At 45.1% G+C, this 19,969-nt stretch overlaps 1 pseudogene; it reads left to right on the top strand.

The window, feature by feature from the left end:
• The first annotated feature begins 10,643 nt into the window (after positions 1-10,643).
• Positions 10,644-19,969, top strand: part of LOC144116431 (uncharacterized) — a 32,999-nt pseudogene continuing 23,673 nt past the window's right edge.

The raw sequence follows: 19,969 nt of genomic DNA, 5'->3' as shown, positions 1-19,969 counted from the left end.
TCATAAGTTTGTCCTTTAACTTATCTGCTATATATATATATATATATATATATATATATATATATATATATATATATATATATATATATATATATATATATATATATATATATATAAGTGTGTGTGTGTGTGTGTGTGTGTGTGTGTGTGTGTGTGTGTGTGTGTGTGTGTGTGTGTGTGTGTGTGTGATTCTCCTGTTTTTTGACGTCCGCCAACACTCATATTACTATGCCGAAAAATTCCTTACTTTTAAAACCGTAATTTTCACAATGTGTGATCACCTCCCTTGAAACACATGGTGTGTGTGTATATATGTATATGTATACCATATATATATATATATATATATATATATATATATATATATATATATATATATATATATATATATATATATATATATATATATATATATATTTTATTTATTTTCGCGTTCATTCCTCAGCTGATCGATGTGCAGTAGCCTGGGCCTACAGAACATGCACGCTGCACAACACAGCGAAAATCGCTTCTTCAGTCCACTGATGTGTGATCTAAGTTTGTACGTCAAGAATGTGGCCAAAGGGATAGTTATAATTTAAACCTTCAAGGTAGGCCAGTGCTGAATTCCTCACATTCAAGCAAAGCAGACTCAGATAAACCCCAGATTCCATAGATAAGATGATCAAGTCAGCTTGGCTAACTTGACGACTCGCTTCACCTTATATATCCAAGTCCGTGATCGTTAACTTGTGTTAGGCGGGAACTTAAAGGGGATATGCCTGGGATGCTAAAAGATGCCTCTTCACAAATAACCTCCAGCAAGGATTTTTTTATGTGTTTTGTGGATGCTGAGTTATTTGCACTCAGAAATTGAATTTCCGTGTCTTCGCGCCTTTCCCTCTCCTCTCGTCACTTTTTGCACGCTGAAATGTCGGCGCCACGGTGTAAGAATAACATAATTGCACCGTGGTCGGCGCTCCTCCGGCAGCTCCTCACACTCGCCCCCTCCGCCCGCTGCCGACACGCGCGAACCAGCTAGTAGTCTGCTGCCGACGTAACGAGCGCTGCATGACGTAACAAGCGCGGATGCTGAAATAACGAGCGCGGATTCGGGCGAAAGCCCTTCACCGCAGGTCGCCGCCGGGTGCGGAAGCGGGAGTTTTTAAAATTGTATTCCAAATTATCGGCTCGCTTTTGGGGTCTTATACGCGGCATGAACGCTCGTTGGCGCATACTCTACATAATGCGAGCATTTTATAGACAACCTCAAACACCCTTTTCAGGGACCCTTTAAACGTGCGAGCAATCGGGCCTTGTCGAGACCGGCGCACGCGGGCGCGCGCCTGCTCTCGACACCAGGCATGTTGCGCCCGCATGCAGTTGGGCATGGTTTCTGCACGTGCTGACAGGGGTGTAGATTAGCTCGCGATAGCACCAAACTACGTCATCGCCTCATATCGAACGTTTGGCCTATATAAACGATGATTCAAACCGTCGTCCTCAAAGTTGTTGAGAGTCAGCCGGCTTGTGTCGGCTCCCGAGTTGACTTGAAAACACGGATATTCATGGGAAGGGATACTAGTCGCCGAATATGCTGGCTATCTTGTGGCACTCGTATCATCGCCGCACTCGTATCTTCTACTACAGCGCCACAGAAAGTTGCCCCCATTTTATCAAGACATCGGAAATAGTTAAGTACGCATTTCAAACTAAACAAGGCTGACATAAGCGTACCAAGAAGGCTCCGAGGATCAGAGGAAACCTCGATATATTCTGCGGTCGCGGCGTTTCACCATTCACTTCACACAAATTTCTGCTTGTATTGAGTACCGCCCGAATGTGGGCCTTATTATCCATCGCCTCGAGCCGCATAAATAACGCTCAAAAGAGCCACACATAGCGGGTATCTTGATGTCGAAGTCCGTCCTCGTTCCCGCGCATTTATTTTGTTATTTGAACTTGTACTTGATATAGACCTCCTTCACACCGCGACGCCACGAAAAAACGGTGGCGCTGATGTCAGTAGCGACTTTCACACGGTAGGCAAAACAGGTTCCGCCTGATCGTGCCTACCGCAGCTACCGGCGGCTGCATCATGCCTGCGCGCTGCAGAAACAGCATGTATTGGCCAGCTACGTCACTGCTGGATCCCCGTAGTAGCATAAAAAGGAAAATTAAACTAGCCTAGGTAGGTTTGTCGAAAACAAATAACGCATTAGGAAATGGGCCGCGGTAGTAAAGCGCGAAGTCTGGGTGTCGATCGGCGCTGCCTGTCAGTGTGCTTCTTAGCAGGGAAGCTGCGGCGCTTATTCACCAGAACATCAGCATAGTACGCTTAAAATTGCGCAAGGAAAAAGAAAGCACATATTTAGCTGCGAGCATATTTATCACCTTGAGCCAGTGTGCACGGGCAGCCCGCAGGTTCACTCGCCATGAAGGAATGCGTTCTTTTGTTGATAGCACAGCATGTTTTAACGTGTGTAGAAGTCATGCGAACGTATAACAGCGCGTTTATTATTTAAAAGTGTTTAGTATTTCATGCAACTACTTCTTATTATGACCGACGTATTTATTTGATTCGAGTAGAAAAAATCTGGTAAGTTAATTGTGGCAATCTTGCGCGGTCACGTTGGCATGCTTAGATTAGCGTAAGTGCGCTAAAAGCCACCTGCTTTTTCATTGCATCATGCATGTGTCCTAAGCTGTGTCATAAGAAACAGTTTATATGATGTAGTACCTCAAAGAGGTAGTACCTGATCACGAAGCCTGTCTAGAAAGAAGCAGCCGCAGGCGTACTCAGAGACGTGTAACGAGATTGAGAGGGGACGCGGCAATGAAAAGTGTTTTCGTTATTTATGCATGAGATATGTAACCAAATGGAGCGGGAGTCAGGTGGTGGCTGCGGCCGCGCGCGACCGCGCGAGTTGGGGCCCAGCTTTTCCTCCGGCTGTCGTGACGTCACGTCACGTGGTTGCGCTAAAGGTCAATGGTGGCTGCCCGGCCGCGCCCAAGGGCTGAACTGAGTGATTGCAATATGCAACGCGTAAAAAATGCGCCACTGAAATCAACGTAACCTCTGATCTCTCGTCTTCGTAGTGATATTAAGATGGCGGTGCTCCGTCTTCGGAAAACCGCGGAATTCGTGACGTGCCGGGACCATCACAAGTGCAATTACCTCACAATTTTCGACGAACACACATCTAAAAGGCGTAATTTTATAAATTTCTACCAGTGTAACAAGGGGGTAGTCGGCCTGGTTGGTGCGCGATCTTGCGGCTAAAAACAGCGCTTACGCGAGGCAGAGAAGATCGGGGACACCATGCTGTCCCCACTTTTCGCAATGCGTGACACGTATATCAACAGACGGTGAGCCCAAGTCTGCTCCGCCGAAACAGCGCCAGCCCCTCAGCACTGTCCCGAAATAAAATCATTCCACCTAAAGCAGAGTGTCAAACACTTAATATTTTATTCAATTCCTAGCGTAGAACGGTAGAAACGCTTCCTGTTTTCGACGCATACAATACACAGTGCGGAACTATTCCTCTGAATGCTGCGTACGTGGCCAACGCGAGCTAGTGTACATCGAGAAATAACTAAGTTGAAAGCATCAACCACTGCTGTGATTCGCAGAAAACGCGCCAACAAGCCGTGAAAACCCGCGCTCAACACCACTCCGCTACCTGGCCTCTTGCAAGCTGAACGTGCAGGTCTCGACCGACGGGCGCACCCGTAGACGAGATTTGCACAAACGCTTCAGCTGACTATCACCAACGAGTACTCTTCGCAACGCGATGATAGATCGTCAGTGGGTACGACTGAAGTTCGCTCACGTAGAAAACGTGGAAAAACGCACACCTCGCGGTCTGATATATACATTGGTTGGGGACATCTAAAAAATTATAGAGAACAGGCAGTGTCAGGTTTGGTTCAACTAGAGACAACATAGGGACGGTTTAGAGTTGGGTTCAGCTCGGTATTTATTCGGACGCGCCTCTTGCCTACCACGCGCCCGCAAGTGACTGCAGCGCCACCTCGTTTGTTTGCAAACATACAGGAGGGCTTTACGAGTCGCGCTTTCCGCCGCCGCTAGGGGCGCGGTGACCTATACCGTTCGCGGGCCGCTCGCGTCTGGGGCGGCTGGTGGCGCGCGTCCGGTTTCGCACTTCCGAGCGCTGATTAACGACAATCGGCGCCTCAAAAAAAAAAAAAAAACACCAGCAGAGGAACAACACAGGCATGTACTTTATGTAAATAGAACTACAGAGGATAACTGTTCAAATAGCGCAGGCTCTTGAAAAATACCGACAAGCCGCCCTCGCATTTCAGGAATCGAAATGACTCTAGGGCCGGTATTGCGGAGATCAATTCACGATTTATACCGTGATCAATTGTGGTTTATTTTTTATTTGCGTACTATTTCCATTTGCTACCGCTTGAATCAATTTTGTATACTTAATATATTGACGTGTGATTGATTTCCTGGACTATTTTTTATTTAGTTTCTCGCTGCGACTCTTATTTCTTTTCCTTACACACTGATGAAAAGAAGCCCCATTACGGTATCTACTTTGCTACCTCTCGCTGTAATATGGCGCGCAATACCTCCTTCAGTATAACACTTAATCATAAGCTGTAAACTTCTTCATAAATAATAATAAACTTTAATCTTCTCAACTAGCACTTTGTGCAGCAAAAAAAACGATAAATAAGTTTTACAACTCCTTTTTTCTTCACTAATTTATGATCGCTTATAAAATGGGACAAAGCACTGCTGTAATCTGTTGCATTATCACAATCGTCATCAAATAATTAAGTCCACCACAGGAGCAAGGCCTTCTTCCAATGTCGCTACTGTGCGCCAAGGGCAACAAACACATCTCAGCGAGTTTCCTTTCCTAATCGGGCTGTAGTATCCTCTGCCAACCCCAGCTTTGTTTCTGCCCCATTGGTATTCACTGTCTCGTTCTCACACACAGACCTCAGTAAAGCAACTTATATACACGTATATGCGCAGAGGAAGTGTAGCATCCCGTGAAGTCTCGCATTAACTGTCCTGCCTAAGTACTTCTCTTACTTTAAGCTATAATGTCACCCGATCGCATTTGTTTTCCACTCCATAGGTACTGTTCTCTTTCTATTTCTTAGCGCAACACATTGCAGAGTCCTTTATTTCACTCTGAGGGGCTGCCATCGATTATCTTTCAAGCTCTTTGGCTAGCCTGTGGATCTCTTAGAATTATCGGACCTTTAGTTATATGTAACAACTGAAGCTACCTCGCACCTCATATGCTTGACGTGCACGCTACTTCAAACCAAGTATTCGCGCCAAAGGCAACATTTTCTTTATTCATTTTTTTTGTAGCAGAACTAAACATACCGGAGGCCCAAGTGGGCCCGGTACGCCCTGAGGACCTGGGGAGCCCTGAAATAGGAAATGAGAAAAACAATCAAAAAGAAGTTCATTATATATTTTTTAATTTGTAGAAACGGTTCGCAATAAGTAAAACTGCAGGCAAAATAGGACGCCCTGCAAGGTGGAAACGTTGAAAGTCGTCATATCAAATCATTGGGCCTAGTCATTCCAAGAGCAAGGCGCATGCAGTGCAAATCCCGCATAGCACGCAACTGTGACCAACTCCGTGAGCGTTCGAACCTAATGCGTGTTGCAGAGGATTGTAAGGAATAGCTTTTGAGTGTCACTCACTGTAGTAAAGGAGAAAACAACCGACGGTTCTGGTTCCGAACTTGTTCACGATGAAGCGTTCCCTATTAGCGCAATTAAAAAACAGTTCCTTCTAAGAAAATAACTTAAATTGTACTACTACTTCGCCGGATGTTTCACAGATCTCGAATTAGTTTTTAAAACTCGGGCATAATCCAATTTATACACTGTACCGTATTTTATAAGAATGCTGCTGCCACTGGCAGAATGTTTTCAATACTTGGCCACTCTCTGCCAAATTTTTGACACTTGCCGCAGAAGAACCTCGCCTTATCTGCTCATAAAAATCCGTTACCATCCGCTGCAAGCCTATGAGCCCCCACGCCTTCTTTTCACAGAAGAAATCGTCGAGCACTGCAAGGAAACATTGCCGTCAGCTGTCCGAAGCCGGTAGCAAGAAATGTTGCGGCACACAACTTTGCTGCGTCTGTTTAGCGTTGCTAAGTAGATTCAACACTTTGTATATCCTACTACCACTGTTTAGCACAGCAGATGCCCAATTCTGAGAACATGCACTGCCACGCGGAAAAGCAAAAGCAGGAGCAAAAAAGGATGAGAGCTCACCACAGGTCCCTGCATCCCCTGCCGCACCGGCTGTCCAGCTATGCCCGGGGGACCCTGGGCAAAGTACAAGGGGACCGTATGTCATTGTTCCGCATGCCCAAGCCATTGTGAGATACAACTGAGCGAAAGAAAGTTTTTTCTCCATTCAGTGCTTCACTTGTTCAAGTCGTATGTTCACTTGTGCTGACTGTCACAAAACATGGCATGGACCAGCAAACACACGGAGTGGACCATTTGGAGTGCATTTGCATGTGCAAGCAACAAACAAGTTTGAGGACCAGCTGTGCATATAAAGAGATAACGCTGAGCTCGGCGTGTCCGTGGAGGTGGTATGAAATTATTGCACTACACATGTAAAACTGTCGAATGACACGAAATAAGGTAATAAGATTGAGCGCACATATAAAGTAATAACATGCTATAACACGGAGAGCACCGCATGCGACATGCGGAGGTCGTGGGTTCAGATCCCACCGGTGGCAAATGCTGCTTGCCCTGAACGGAAGGAGAGGCATATACAGTTAAAGCCATACAAAGCGCTCGCTCATTCCACTTGCCTATAGCTCGCAGCAGCCACCTTGGGTGAACTGACATGAACGCAACAAATCAAACCACGTCTGATGTTCCTGAAAGTGGTTGGTTTCCGCTAAGAGTGTGCGAATATTCGAAAGTTTTGGATAGAGAATCGAATGTGTTTGTGTGTATATATATATATATATATATATATATATATATATATATATATATATATATATATATATATATATATATATATATATATATATATATTCGATTCACCTAATGAATCAAATGGAGCATGTGCAAAACTATTCGAAAAGAACGGAATCCGCTCTTAAGTTTTCGAGTAGTTTTCGAGTAATTGGCACGAAGTTTGAATAGGACGCATCGTGGTTTGTTTTCGACGACTGTTTCGAAAACAGGAACCACTCCTACTCCACAGAGCGTGCTGCCGCGATTGGTATGTGCGGGAAAGGAGGGTCCACCGCCGAGACGCCGTCCATTAGTTTTGCGGCGTTCGTAATGTTCGTTGATATGTGCTCCGAGATTAGAAGACACGGGTGGGTTCAGCCAGGTATAACGAACCCTTCCGTCATATCCGAAATCGGAGACTATGGCTCAAACTCTCGTCCTTGTCCTAAACCGAGGTTTGGCGCTACTTTGCTGTCGTCATCAGCAGCAAAATGTAATTCTCTTGCGGCCGTATGATATTGCTGACTTAATGTAAATCATATCGTGGTGGAGATCGGTGTTTCATCTTTTGACAGGTAAACTTTCACTCCATGACCCATGGTGCCGCTGCTAGCGTTCGCTGCTTCCCGTGGATATTAGTTTCGCGGGAAAATTCGCAAACATAGCAAATATTCGCACACATATTCGATTCTTAATCGATTCGGTTTATAATTACCGTATTTTTGTTAGATGTGGCAGATAGTTGCAACTATTCGTATTCAATTCGGTTTTGAAAAGGTACTATTCGCTCAGGCATAGTGTCCGTGTACATTAAACCATACTTCACGCCACCGCTGCCGACAACAACTTAATCGCTGCAATTTCTTCTTAGCATGAGGAGGGACAAACGTACGATCGTTGAGCGTTCTCGGCCGAGCAGACAACAGCCCTTCTCGTCGCCTTCAAGTCCTCACAGTTGCCGAGTGCCACTAATCGAATGTCCAGACTTACTTCTCGTTTCCGCGTTTTTCTGCTTCTCAAATGTGCTGTCAGATCCCATATAAACAAAGGAAGCGAGAAAAAAACCTGGAGGCGACCCTTAAGCTCCACCTTAAGGCTATGACGTGACAACGTTAATTAACGTGAACGTTAATTGCTCATTCTTTACATTCATAGATCGCTCGGAGACCTCATACCACTACTGCCGCAGTAGTACAGCGGTTAAGCGATGCGCCACTGCCCCGGCAGGTGGCTGTTTCAAGCACAGCCACCAGTCGGGCTTGTGAGACCTAGGTTGCTCATCCCGAGCAGCCTTCGCGACCAATCATTAATATAACTGCCATCTGCCACGGTGGGTTGCTTTTCTGGGGATCTTTCATACATTTTTCTCTACGCCGGGTTTGTGGGACACGAGCTCCTTAACGCTATCTCATTAAAATGATTGCACTTTTGACGAAAGCTACTTTCACTTAACCGGCTGCCATTGGAAGCAGGCGGCGAGAGTCTCGCATTGCCACTCGGCTGTTATTGATAGTTTCTTCATTATTTAACTGTATTTATAAGTAAGTCATGATGACCTGCATCATGTTCTACGTCATCCGTGACAAGATTTTAAATCTGCGCCCTCGGCATCAGCACATGCATGTCGTATGCACTGCATGAGCGAACGCATTTACAACGTACCGGATGACCTTCGTGTCCGACCAGTCCCTGATCACCCGGTGCTCCGACGTAACCCTGCGACAATCAGGATAAGCCTGAATACCACGTTTGCATAATCGGGTCACTTGGTCACGTCGTAAGAAAGCAAACGTTTCACTAAATAGGCTTGATTCAATGCTGACCCTTTCACCTTCCTCTCCCGGCAGGCCTGGGAGACCTGGCAGGCCGATGTCGCCGTGTGTCGCGAAGAGAAACACCTCTTCAACATCAATAATACCTTTGATATCAACCGGCGTGCCATTGTACGTGACAAGTTTGACATCAGCGGGTCTAAGACTGGCGTTTAGAAAATGTTTAGCGCACTCTGCATGCGACATTATGGAAACCGCCGCTCCATGGCTACGTTTCCCCGTTTAACCACACAGTGATACAATGGCAGGAACGCCCGTACAATTTTCAGTGTGGCAAAGCGTGAGCAGGTCACTGTCTGACGATTCCTGTTCTAGCTGATGCACAACTCTACTTTTGCACATTTTCGCAACATGACCTTTCTTTTGGCATTTATAACACACGCGGTTTAAGAACGGACAATTTACACGTGCATGGCACCCACCACATCGATGGCAATCTGATTTATTCCTTTGAGTCGAAGTCTTCGGTTTCGGCTTGTCGGGGGCGAGGCAGCTGCAGACACGCACTTCGGAGCCCTTTGGCGACGCCGACTACTTGCTCGGCCAGTGGACGTCGCAGCCGCTCGACGAGTACTGACAGGTAGTTTCCGAAACCATTGCCAGTGTGTCCTTAGCTGCCATTTCCATTGCAGTAGCGATGCTGTAGGCACGGTCCCAGGTGAGCTCGGTGTCACTCATGGACCGCAGCCGGCAACGTATAGCCTCGGAATGAAGCCTAGCAATCAAGCGGTCACGAAGCGCTTGTTCCAAGAAGCTGCCGAAGTCGCATGAGGCTGCCGATTTCTTGAGCCGCACCACGAAGCCTGTGACACTTTCTTGAGGCATTTGCTTCTTTTGATTAGAGTGGTACCGTTCGCTCACCACAGAACGCGTCGTATTGTAGTGCTTCTGCAGCGCTGTGACAACGTTCTTGTACGTCGATCTGCTGGGAGTCCCAGCGAGCAGTAGACTTCGGAGCGTCACATACGCTTTTTCTCCGATGGCGCTCAGGAACAGATGCAGTTTCTTGGCGTCGTAAACGTCGTTAGCCGTTATGTACAGCTCGAAGCGTTAGATAAAGACGTCCAAGTCTCCGCTGTCGGGATCAGTAGCTAGCCGCCTGTGGAAGCCATCGCCAGTTCTGGTTGCATCCCATCCTCGTCGCCAGTTTGTTGCATCCACACAGAAGACGTTGGCTTGATGAATACAGCTTTATTACGAGTACTGCATACAGGCAGCACGAAAAACAACTCCCCCCAGTACAGCCCATGAACGAGTATTTATTCGGTGGCAGCTGCACTCGAGCATGCGCAGAACCAAGGCAACCGCACTATCATATCTTTATCAAACACCGGTCAACGCACGTGTCGCATTCCAGATACCGACACAACAGTTATAAATAGAATTTGCACGATATTTGTCGTGGTCTTAATTTGCTTCAAACATTGTTTCTCTTCGCGACACAGGGCGACATCGGCCTGCCAGGTGTCCCAGGCCTGCCGGGAGAGGAAGGTGAAAGGGCCAGCATTGAATCAAGCCTATTTAGTGAAACGTTTGCTTTCTTACGACGTGACCAAGTGACCCGAATATGCAAACGTGGTATTCAGGCTTATCCTGATTGTCGCAGGGTTACGTCGGAGCACCGGGTGATCAGGGACTGGTCGGACACGAAGGTCATCCGGTACGTTGTAAATGCGTTCGCTCATGCAGTGCATACGACATGCATGTGCTGATGCCGAGGGCGCAGATTTAAAATCGTGTCACGGATGACGTAGAACATGATGCAGGTCATCATGACTTACTTATAAATACAGTTAAATAATGAATAAACTATCAATAACAGCCGAGCGACAATGCGAGAGCCTGGCCGCCAGCTTCCAATGGCAGCCAGGTAAGTGAAAGTAGCTTTCGTCAAAAGTGCAATCATTTTAACGAGATAGCGTTAAGGAGCTCGTGTCCCACAAAAGCCGGCGTAGCGAAAAATCTATGAAGGATCCCCAGAAAAGCAACCCACCATGGCAGATGGCAGTTATATTAATGATTGGTCGCGAAGGCTGCTCGGGATGAACAACCTGGGTCTCACAAGCCCGACCGGTGGCTGCGCTTGAAAAAGCCACCTGCCGGGGCAGTGGCGCATCGCTTAACCGCTGCACCCCTGCGGCAGTAGTGGTATGAGGACTCCGAGCGATCTATGAATGTAAAGAATGAGCAATTAACGCTTACGTTAATTAACGTTGTCACATCATAGACTTAAGGTGGAGCTTAAGTGTCGTCTCCAGGTTTTGTTCTCGCTTCCTTTGTTTATATGGGATCAGACAGCACATTTGAGAAGCAGAAAAACACGTAAACGAGAAGTAAGTATGGACATTCGATTAGTGGCACTCGGCAATCGTGAGGACTTGAAGGCGACGAGAAGGGCTGTTGTCTGCTCGGCCGAGTACGCTCAACGATCGTACGTTTGTCCCTCCTCATGCTAAGAAGAAATTGCAGCGATTAAGTTGTTGTCGGCAGCGGTGGTGTGAAGTATGGTTTAATGTACACGGACACTATGCCTGAGCGAATAGTACCTTTTCAAAACCGAATTGAATACGAATAATTGCAACTATCTGCCACATATAACAAAAATATGGTAATTATAAACCGAATCGATTAAGAATCGAATATGTGTGCGAATATTTGCTATGTTTGCGAATTTTCCCGCGAAACTAATATCCACGGGAAGCAGCGAACGCGAGCAGCGGCACCATGGGTCATGGAGTGAAAGTTTACCTGTCAAAAGATGAAACACCGATCTCCACCACGATATGCTTTACATTAAGTCAGCAATATCATACGGCCGTAAGAGAATTATATTTTGCTGCTGATGACGACAGCAAAGTAGCGCCAAACCTCGGCTTAGGACAAGGACGAGAGTTTGAGCCATAGTCTTCGATTTCGGATATGACGGAAGGGTTCGTTATACCTGGCTGAACCCACCCGTGTCTTCTAATCTCGGAGCACGTATGAACTAACATTACGAACGCCGCAAAACTAATGGACGGCGTCTCGGCGGTGGACCCTCCTTTCCCGCACATACCAATCGCGGCAGCACGCTCTGTGGAGTAGGAGTGGATCCTGTTTTCGAAACAGTCGTCGAAAACAAACCACGATGCGTCCTATTCAAACTTCGTGCCAGTTACTCGAAAACTACTCGAAAACTTAAGAGCAGATTCCGTTCTTTTCGAATAGTTTTGCACATGCTCTATTTGATTCATTAGGTGAATCGAATATATATATATATATATATATATATATATATATATATATATATATATATATATATATATATATATATATATCTCCGAAACTTTCGAATATATATATATATATATATATATATATATATATACAAACACATTCGATTCTCTATCCGAAACTTTCGAATATATATATATATATATATATATATATATATATATATATATATATATATATATATATATATATATATATATATATATATATATATTCGAAAGTTTCGGATAGAGAACCAAATGTGATTGTGTATATATATATATATATATATATATATATATATATATATATATATATATATATATATATATATATATATATATATATATACACAAACACATTCGATTCTCTATTCGAAACTTTGGAATATTCGCACACTTTTAGCGGAAACCAACCACTTTCAGGAGCATCAGACGTGGTTTGATTTGTTGCGTTCATGTCAGTTCACTTAAGGTGGCTGCTGCGAGCTATAGGCAAATGGAATGAGCGAGCGCTTTGTATGGCTTTAACTGTATATGCCTCTCATTCCGTTCAGGGCAAGCAGCATTTGAAGGCGCTGCGTGAGAGTGCCTATCTACAATGGCATTGGGAATTTCAGCATGGTTTGGTTGCGTAGCAAATGCTGTTACGTACTGTTACGCGCATATAGTGATAAGCATGCGTAGGCATTCACGAATTCGAAGCGCGATATAACATACGCGGTAAAATTAACGCTACCTCAAAGTATTCCGCGTTCTATAGCTTGAAACGGCGCCCGGACCTGGGTAGCGACATGAAGCTTTCTCTCTCTCTAATAACTAACAACGCAGCAGTGCATGCGAATACAAAGAAGTCGCCTTCTTTGGAGTGTGGAAACGCTATATACAAATGAGGAGCGAGGCAAAACTGAATAACGCGACCACTCCCGGTGAAAAACTCCGTTTACAAGTTTTAACAATGGCTGATGTACTTTTTTTACGTCTCCCAACACAAGTGTGACGACGGGCTTCACGGGCTTCCAGGACTTCCTGGAGAAGGGGTAAATGAGGATTTGAAGTTTTATTTATCAGTTTTCTTTGTTTTACAAAAAAACTTGCGGGTACTGCTCGCTGTACAATATGTATGGTATGACATGTGGGTGCTAAAATCTGTCGTTACTGGAGGGCTCTGGATTAATTTCAGTTGCCGCGGGCTCTTAAACGATGCTTTGACGTCGCGCAGAGCACTGGCGTTTTTGCAATGCGCCTCCATAGAAATGCGGTCGTCGCGGCCCGAATTTCAGCCGGCGACGTTTGGTTAGGCAGCCGAATGCAGTAGACCCTTAGCCACTGCAGCAGATACTGGAAAGTTTGTTTGCGCTTTCTTTTTGAGCAGGTGTGAAGGAGCTCGCCATTCGGCTACAATTGAAATAGTGTATTGACAAAAGCTCACTTTTTCAACACTTTAACACGCTCCAATTTTTATGGCTAGATTAAAAAACTTCTCACGGTTGAAATCTGGTGACATCACAGGAGTTTTTAAAGAATGGCTTTGTCAGTTCAATATTTACTCACGTTTGTTCTGGGTAGAGCACTTTTTTTGCCATGAGTGAAATAAACAAACAAAATTTGGGACAACACGCCAAAAGAAAGCAGCGCTATACTACTTGGGTACATACCAGGGGGGGGGGGGGGGTACTGCGTACAAAAAGACAAGGACAAGAAGATAACACAACAAGGGCAGTGTGTTATCTTCTTGTCCTTGTCTTTTTGTGCGCAGTACCCCCCCCCCCTTGTATTTACCATGATTGACCGACTAGCCCAACAACGTACGCTCTTATACTTGGGTACACTCTTGGAGTTGTTTAAAATCAAGTTTGTTTTGCATTCTTTAGCAAGCGTGTTCACTTGTGCCTTTCCTGTTTCTTATCCAGGGTCCAAGGGGCTTCCCTGGCCCACGTGGCTTCATTGGACTTCCTGGACCACCTGTGATTACTCATATAGCTTGTTATCTTAATCGTGTCAAATTATGTACGCAAGATGTCCTTGTTGAAACCGTTTTATTACAGGGCATACCGGGATCCGAATGACTAGTGGGGCCCAAGGGGAGTCCGGTGCGTTAAAACAACCGCCCTTGTTAAGTATCGATTTACGCATTTGAAATTACATGTTTCAATTTGACATCAAAGCGATCTTTCAACGGTTGTCTCGCTTATTGATGACATTGTGACAGGTGAGAGAGGGAACGATCTAGGCGGAAGAAGACTTGCTTACGGAAGTAAGAAATGACTTTTGACTCTGAAATCTCCTGGAATTTGCATGCGGAAAAACTTGCACAATAAGATTTGTTTTTTTTTAGCTTTATTCTTTTGGTACGGCCGAGCAAAATCTAGGCATTGATACAAGGGTACTCAGAGAGAAACCGTTCTTATTTAGACACTGAGTCTCACGTTCAGAATCCAGGAGGCACTTGGAGCTGAATGCAACCTGCGACGTTGAAGCCGTTGAAAAGGCGTGGTTTTGTGGACCTCGAGCTAATGGTTTGATTTGTGACTGCACAGGTTGTGCTACTGTCAGGACAAACACTTCCGCGCTAAAATCGTAGTGCACGTCAAGTCAGTTCATGATCTGGACCCATGCTGTCTTCTGCTCTATATAACTTGCCGATTGTTTTCTAGCGGTGTATGTTGTTTACTATTATTAGCATCACATGTTAGAAGACAAAGAGAGTAAATTGAGGTTCTCGTGACGACACACATATGAAGCTAACAATCACTGAAATCGACGAAAGCGCAGGGGAAGGCTTCTATTATTCTTTATTGATTTGCGGTGTTGACCGTTGGCAGATTAGTTGCGTGACCATTTCTGAAACGAAAGCTCACTATGCTAGGTAAAGCCGATTTCTCCGCGCGTTTACGGTTGACCTTCAAGTGAGCCAGAGGTGAAATGTGGCTACAGGCCTTGCCATATGTGGTCCACCATGGTGTCGCACCACTTGACCTTTGACCTTTCGATTCGCCGGTAGGGGCGGTACAATGGGCAGCAGCGTTCATTGGATCACCAGCCTCTCGCAATGAACCATTAATTTAACTGCTACTGCTAGGGTGACAGGGTGAGCGCGCTGCCTATCCAGTGTGCGGAACGCGCTCAACATTACAGACGCCAAGCCGCGACTGCTTGCCCGATATGATGCAGCTTTCGCTCTCTAACAAGGTTAAGCAGTAGCTAAACCGCAGCTAATTATTATAAGTCAACGAAAATTGATTAGAAAGTAGAAGAAAATAAACCGATACCGCCGGTGGGGTCTGAACCCACGACCTCTGCATGTCGCGTGCGGTGCTCTCCGTGTTATAGCATGTTATTACTTTATATGTGCGCTCAATCTTATTACCTTATTTCGTGTCATTCTACAGTTTTACATGTGTAGTGCAATAATTTCAAACCAACTCCACGGACACGCCGAGCTCAGCGTTATCTCTTTATACGCACAGCTGGTCCGCAAACTAGTTTGTTGCTTGCACATGCAAATGCACTCCAAATGGTCCACTCCGTGTGTTTGCTGGTCCATGCCATGTTTGGTGAGAGTCAGCACAAGTGAACATATGGCTTGAACAAGTGAAGCACTGAATGGAAAAAACTTTCTTTCGCTCAGTTGTATCTCACATTGGCTTGGGCATGCGGAACAATGACATACGGTCCCCTTGTACTTTGCCCAGGGTCCCCCGGGCATAGCTGGACAGCCGGTGCGGCAGGGGATGCAGTTACCTGTGGTGAGCTCTCATCCTTTTTTGCTCCTGCTTTTGCTTCTCCGCGTGCCAGTGCATGTTCTCAGAATTCAGCATCTGCTGTGCTAAACAGCGGTCAGTAGGATATACAAAGTGTTGAATCTACTTAGCAACGCTAAACAGACGCAGCAAAGTTGTGTGCAGCAACATTTCTTGCTCCCGGCTTCGGACAGCTGACGTCAATGTTTCCTTGCAGTGCTCGACGATTTCTTCTGTGAAAAGAAGGCGTGGGGGCTCATAGGCTTGCAGCGGATGGTAACAGATTTTTATGAGCAGATAAGGCGAGGTTCTTCTGCGGCAAGTGTCAAACATTTGGCAGAGAGTGGCCAAGTATTGAAAACATTCTGCCAGTGGCAGCAGCATTCTGATAAAATACGGTACAGTGTATAAATTGGATTATGCCCGAGTTTTAAAAACTAATTCGAGATCTGTAAAAGATCCGGCGAAGTAGTAGTACAATTTAAGTTATTTTCTAAGAAGGAACTGTTTTTTAATTGCGCTAATAGGGAACGCTTCATCGTGAGCAAGTTCGGAACCAGAACCGTCGGTTGTTTTCTCCTTTACTACAGTGAGTGACACTCAAAAGCTATTCCTTACAATCCTCTGCAACACGCATTAGGTTCGAACGCTCACGGAGTTGGTCACAGTTGCGTGCTATGCGGGATTTGCACTGCATGCGCCTTGCTCTTGGAATGACTAGACCCAATGATTTGATATGACGACATTCAACGTTTTCACCTTGCAGGGCGTCCTATTTTGTCTGCAGTTATACTTATAGCGAAGCGTTTCTACAAATTAAAAAATATATAATGAACTTCTTTTTGATTGTTTTTGTCATTTCCTATTTCAGGGCTCCCCAGGTCCTCAGGGCGTACCGGGAACACTTGGGCCTCCGGTATGTTTAGTTATGCTACAAAAAATGAATAAAGAAAATGTTGCCTTTGGCACGAATACTTGGTTTAAAGTAGAGTGCACGTCAAGCTTATGAGGTGCGAGGTAGCTTCAGCTGTAACATATAACTAAAGGTCCGATAATTCTAAGAGATCCACAGGCTAGCCAAAGAGCTTGAAAGCTAATCGATGGCAGCCCCTCAGAGTGAAATAAAGGACTCTGCTATGTGTTACGCTAAGGAATAGAAAGAGAACAGTACCTATGGTGTGGAAAACAAATGCGATCGGGCGACATTATAGCTTAAAGTAAGAGAAGTACTTAGGCAGGACAGTTAACGCGAGACTTCACGGGACGCTACACTTCCTCTGCGCATATACGTGCATATACGTTGCTTTACTGAGGTTTGTGTGTGAGAACGAGACAGTGAATACCAATGGGGCAGAAACAAAGCTGGGGTTGGCAGAGGATACTAAAGCCCGATTGGGAAAGGAAATTCGCTGATATGTGTTTGTTGCTCTTGGCGCACAGTAGCGACATTGGAAGAAGGCCTTGCTCCTGTGGTGGACTTAATTAATTTGATGACGATTGTGATAATGCAACAGATTAAAGCAGTGATTTCTCCCATTTTATTTAATTAGTGATGAAAAAAAGAGTTGTAAAACTTATTTATAGCTTTTTTTATGTATGCAAATAAAAATTTGTATGCAAATAAAAATTAAGCACACATATAAACTTAGCGTGGATGCATATATAAACTGACTGAATATTAATGGAAGTTTTGCTTGATTTTGCGCAGTTATAGCCTAACGGTTCAGCGTTTTCCTTCAAAGAGACCTATGTATTATTTATAAATTACTCGATTCTTCTCAATTTTCGATCAAGCAACCACAATCGAGCCCTTCATTTGTTGTTATTTTTGCCCTTAGAGCGTTCTGGTTCCTGGAACCGCTTCCTTTGTTCCTTTGCCTTTTAATCTCAAATATATCAGGCAGGGAACGAAGCTTCGTTCGAGAACACCGAAGCGGTACGTAAGTACCTGCGTCAGTGACACGCTGCAAGCGAATCGGTGAATGCTCTTCAAAGCAACGCTTTCGAAACAGCCGGTTCACCGCCGAATGTACTCACAGCGTTCGTGTTTTACGGTAAAAGAAACTAGAGAAGACGGCGATAGTTATGAATGCCTGACGACAGGGCTGAACAATATGGCGCGCAACAAACGATATATGGTCGCTCAGCTTCCTTCTTGTCGAAATGCGTGCTCTATGGCGCTGAAGGTTCTTATTCAGCTTGCCAGTCGAAGCGTGCCTAGGTGTCGCAGAATGCTTAGTGCTGCTTATCACAGCGCTTCAGTTGCTGCAGAGAGGCAACCACAGCGAAACCATTATAGTCGCGTATACGAAGGGATGCAACTAGCTTTGCTTCCTGTTGCACACACAGAGAGAACTTTATTACCATGTTGGCTGGAATGTTGAAAAATGTAATTTCGAGAAAAACTCACAAGGTTGCTCGAGAACCCGGAGACTGAACATTTTGAACGAGAGAAGTGAGGAAGACGTTTCAGATTACAAATCATGTTTTAAATGAAAGAAATCAGGAAATGCAAACTAGGCAGGAAAAAATGGCAGGCACTTGGTATCGGGAAGTGGGGTTCAAACAATCTTGCCGTGCGTGTTAGATGGCGCATATATTTGTACGCATTTTATTCTTCACATACTTACGATAAGAATCACTGGTACGCATGGCATTCGTCATTTATTGCCTGCTGAACACTGCTTCGGTGCGCACAGAACTAAAGGGGCTATTTCGATACCTCTCTCTTGATGTCAAGAAATCCGTGCGTGTCGGTCACTGGTTTATTTTAGCGAGCCTTCGCAAAATTCTTAGAGTAACATAATCGTTAGTGTAGCGCAATGATACAAATATGTTTACGGACTTCTTAGGGGCCTAGAAGAAAATCCTGACTTCCAGGCCTTCCAGGAGCCGACGTAATGCCCGTGAGTAGAGAGCCAACTATAGATAGTAAACAGTTTGATGAGTCCACATAGTGGGCAATTCTTTTTCTTCCTTTTTTAGACTGCATTCGCTAAAGCTTCTTTGAACACAATGCATGAGACGCATGCAGATTTTGGGCAACAGCCGTTCCAGAAACGTCACAGTAAAGAACATCTCTGTGCACCTTTTGAAAACAAAGTGTGTCCGTTTTTCTTTTCGCGAGCCCTGCTTTCTAGGATATCAGTGCGCAAGGAGAACGAAGAACCACAATGCAGCCTTGAAAAGTATGTCCTGAAGTTTTGTTTTTATGTTTTTATTCACGTCTCCCTGTTTACTTCATGGTCTTACAGAGAAGACAAGAATGGGGAATTCTATATCTGCCTGCATCACCTCGAGGGACACATCCACTCAGCGACATGATAAAGAAGGCTGCAAGATTTCCCGTACCAGATCTTAGTGCAGGCAATACGACAGTAAATAAACAATAAATCAAGCTTTCAATGACGTAAGTATCGTGAGGGACGAGAACAGGTTTCACTTGCTGAGCACATAGATGACTGCGCCTTCAAGGTACCTTTCAAATCGTAACATCAGGCGGCATGTTACTGTATTGACATTTAACAATTAGATAGCTGAGCTTATACCCGAGGGAAACCGCGGTCAGAAGGTGCGTATCCCAAGCTTTTTAAATATCGCGCGCATATCTTCATCATTGCAGGGACCGCTCTTAAGTTCTGGATTTCCCGGAAGCAAAGGTGACCTGGTAATATGCATACACTATACGCATGCGCTACGGAGCCTGTCTTTGTGCCACGCGGTGTGTGACCTAGCAGCAGGCTACTATTTCCAGGCTACTATTTCCTGGAGTACATCTGCCAAAATATCGGAATAATGCTTCCCAAAGAGAACGAACGCTGCGCTCCATGGCGGTGGATGTGCGCGATGCGGATTCCCAGCTGATCGATGTTGCAGGATCGTCATCGGGCGTCATAAGTGCGCCGCCTCGGCGACAGTAGCCTCGGCGAACAAGACAGTGAAATGGCGGCTGGGTTTATTGAACATATATATGCCGCTAGAGCACGTGTGTTTGTCATTGCGGAAATTGTTCAAGTATTATTTAAATTAAAAGAAAGGGGTTCATGCTTCATTGTTTTTCCAATGCGAACATAGGGGATTTTTAAAAACAATCATCCATTGCTGCCGCAAACTGCGTTTGAAAGGTACACCTCTGAGCATGTCAGGTTTCTTTCGAGTGCTCCA

The sequence above is a fragment of the Amblyomma americanum genome, chromosome 1 (genome assembly GCF_052857255.1).
Source record: "Amblyomma americanum isolate KBUSLIRL-KWMA chromosome 1, ASM5285725v1, whole genome shotgun sequence".
In the NCBI taxonomy this organism is placed as follows: domain Eukaryota; kingdom Metazoa; phylum Arthropoda; class Arachnida; order Ixodida; family Ixodidae; genus Amblyomma; species Amblyomma americanum.
The sequence above is the reverse complement of the archived record's forward strand: the minus strand, read 5'-3'. Positions and strand labels throughout refer to the sequence as shown.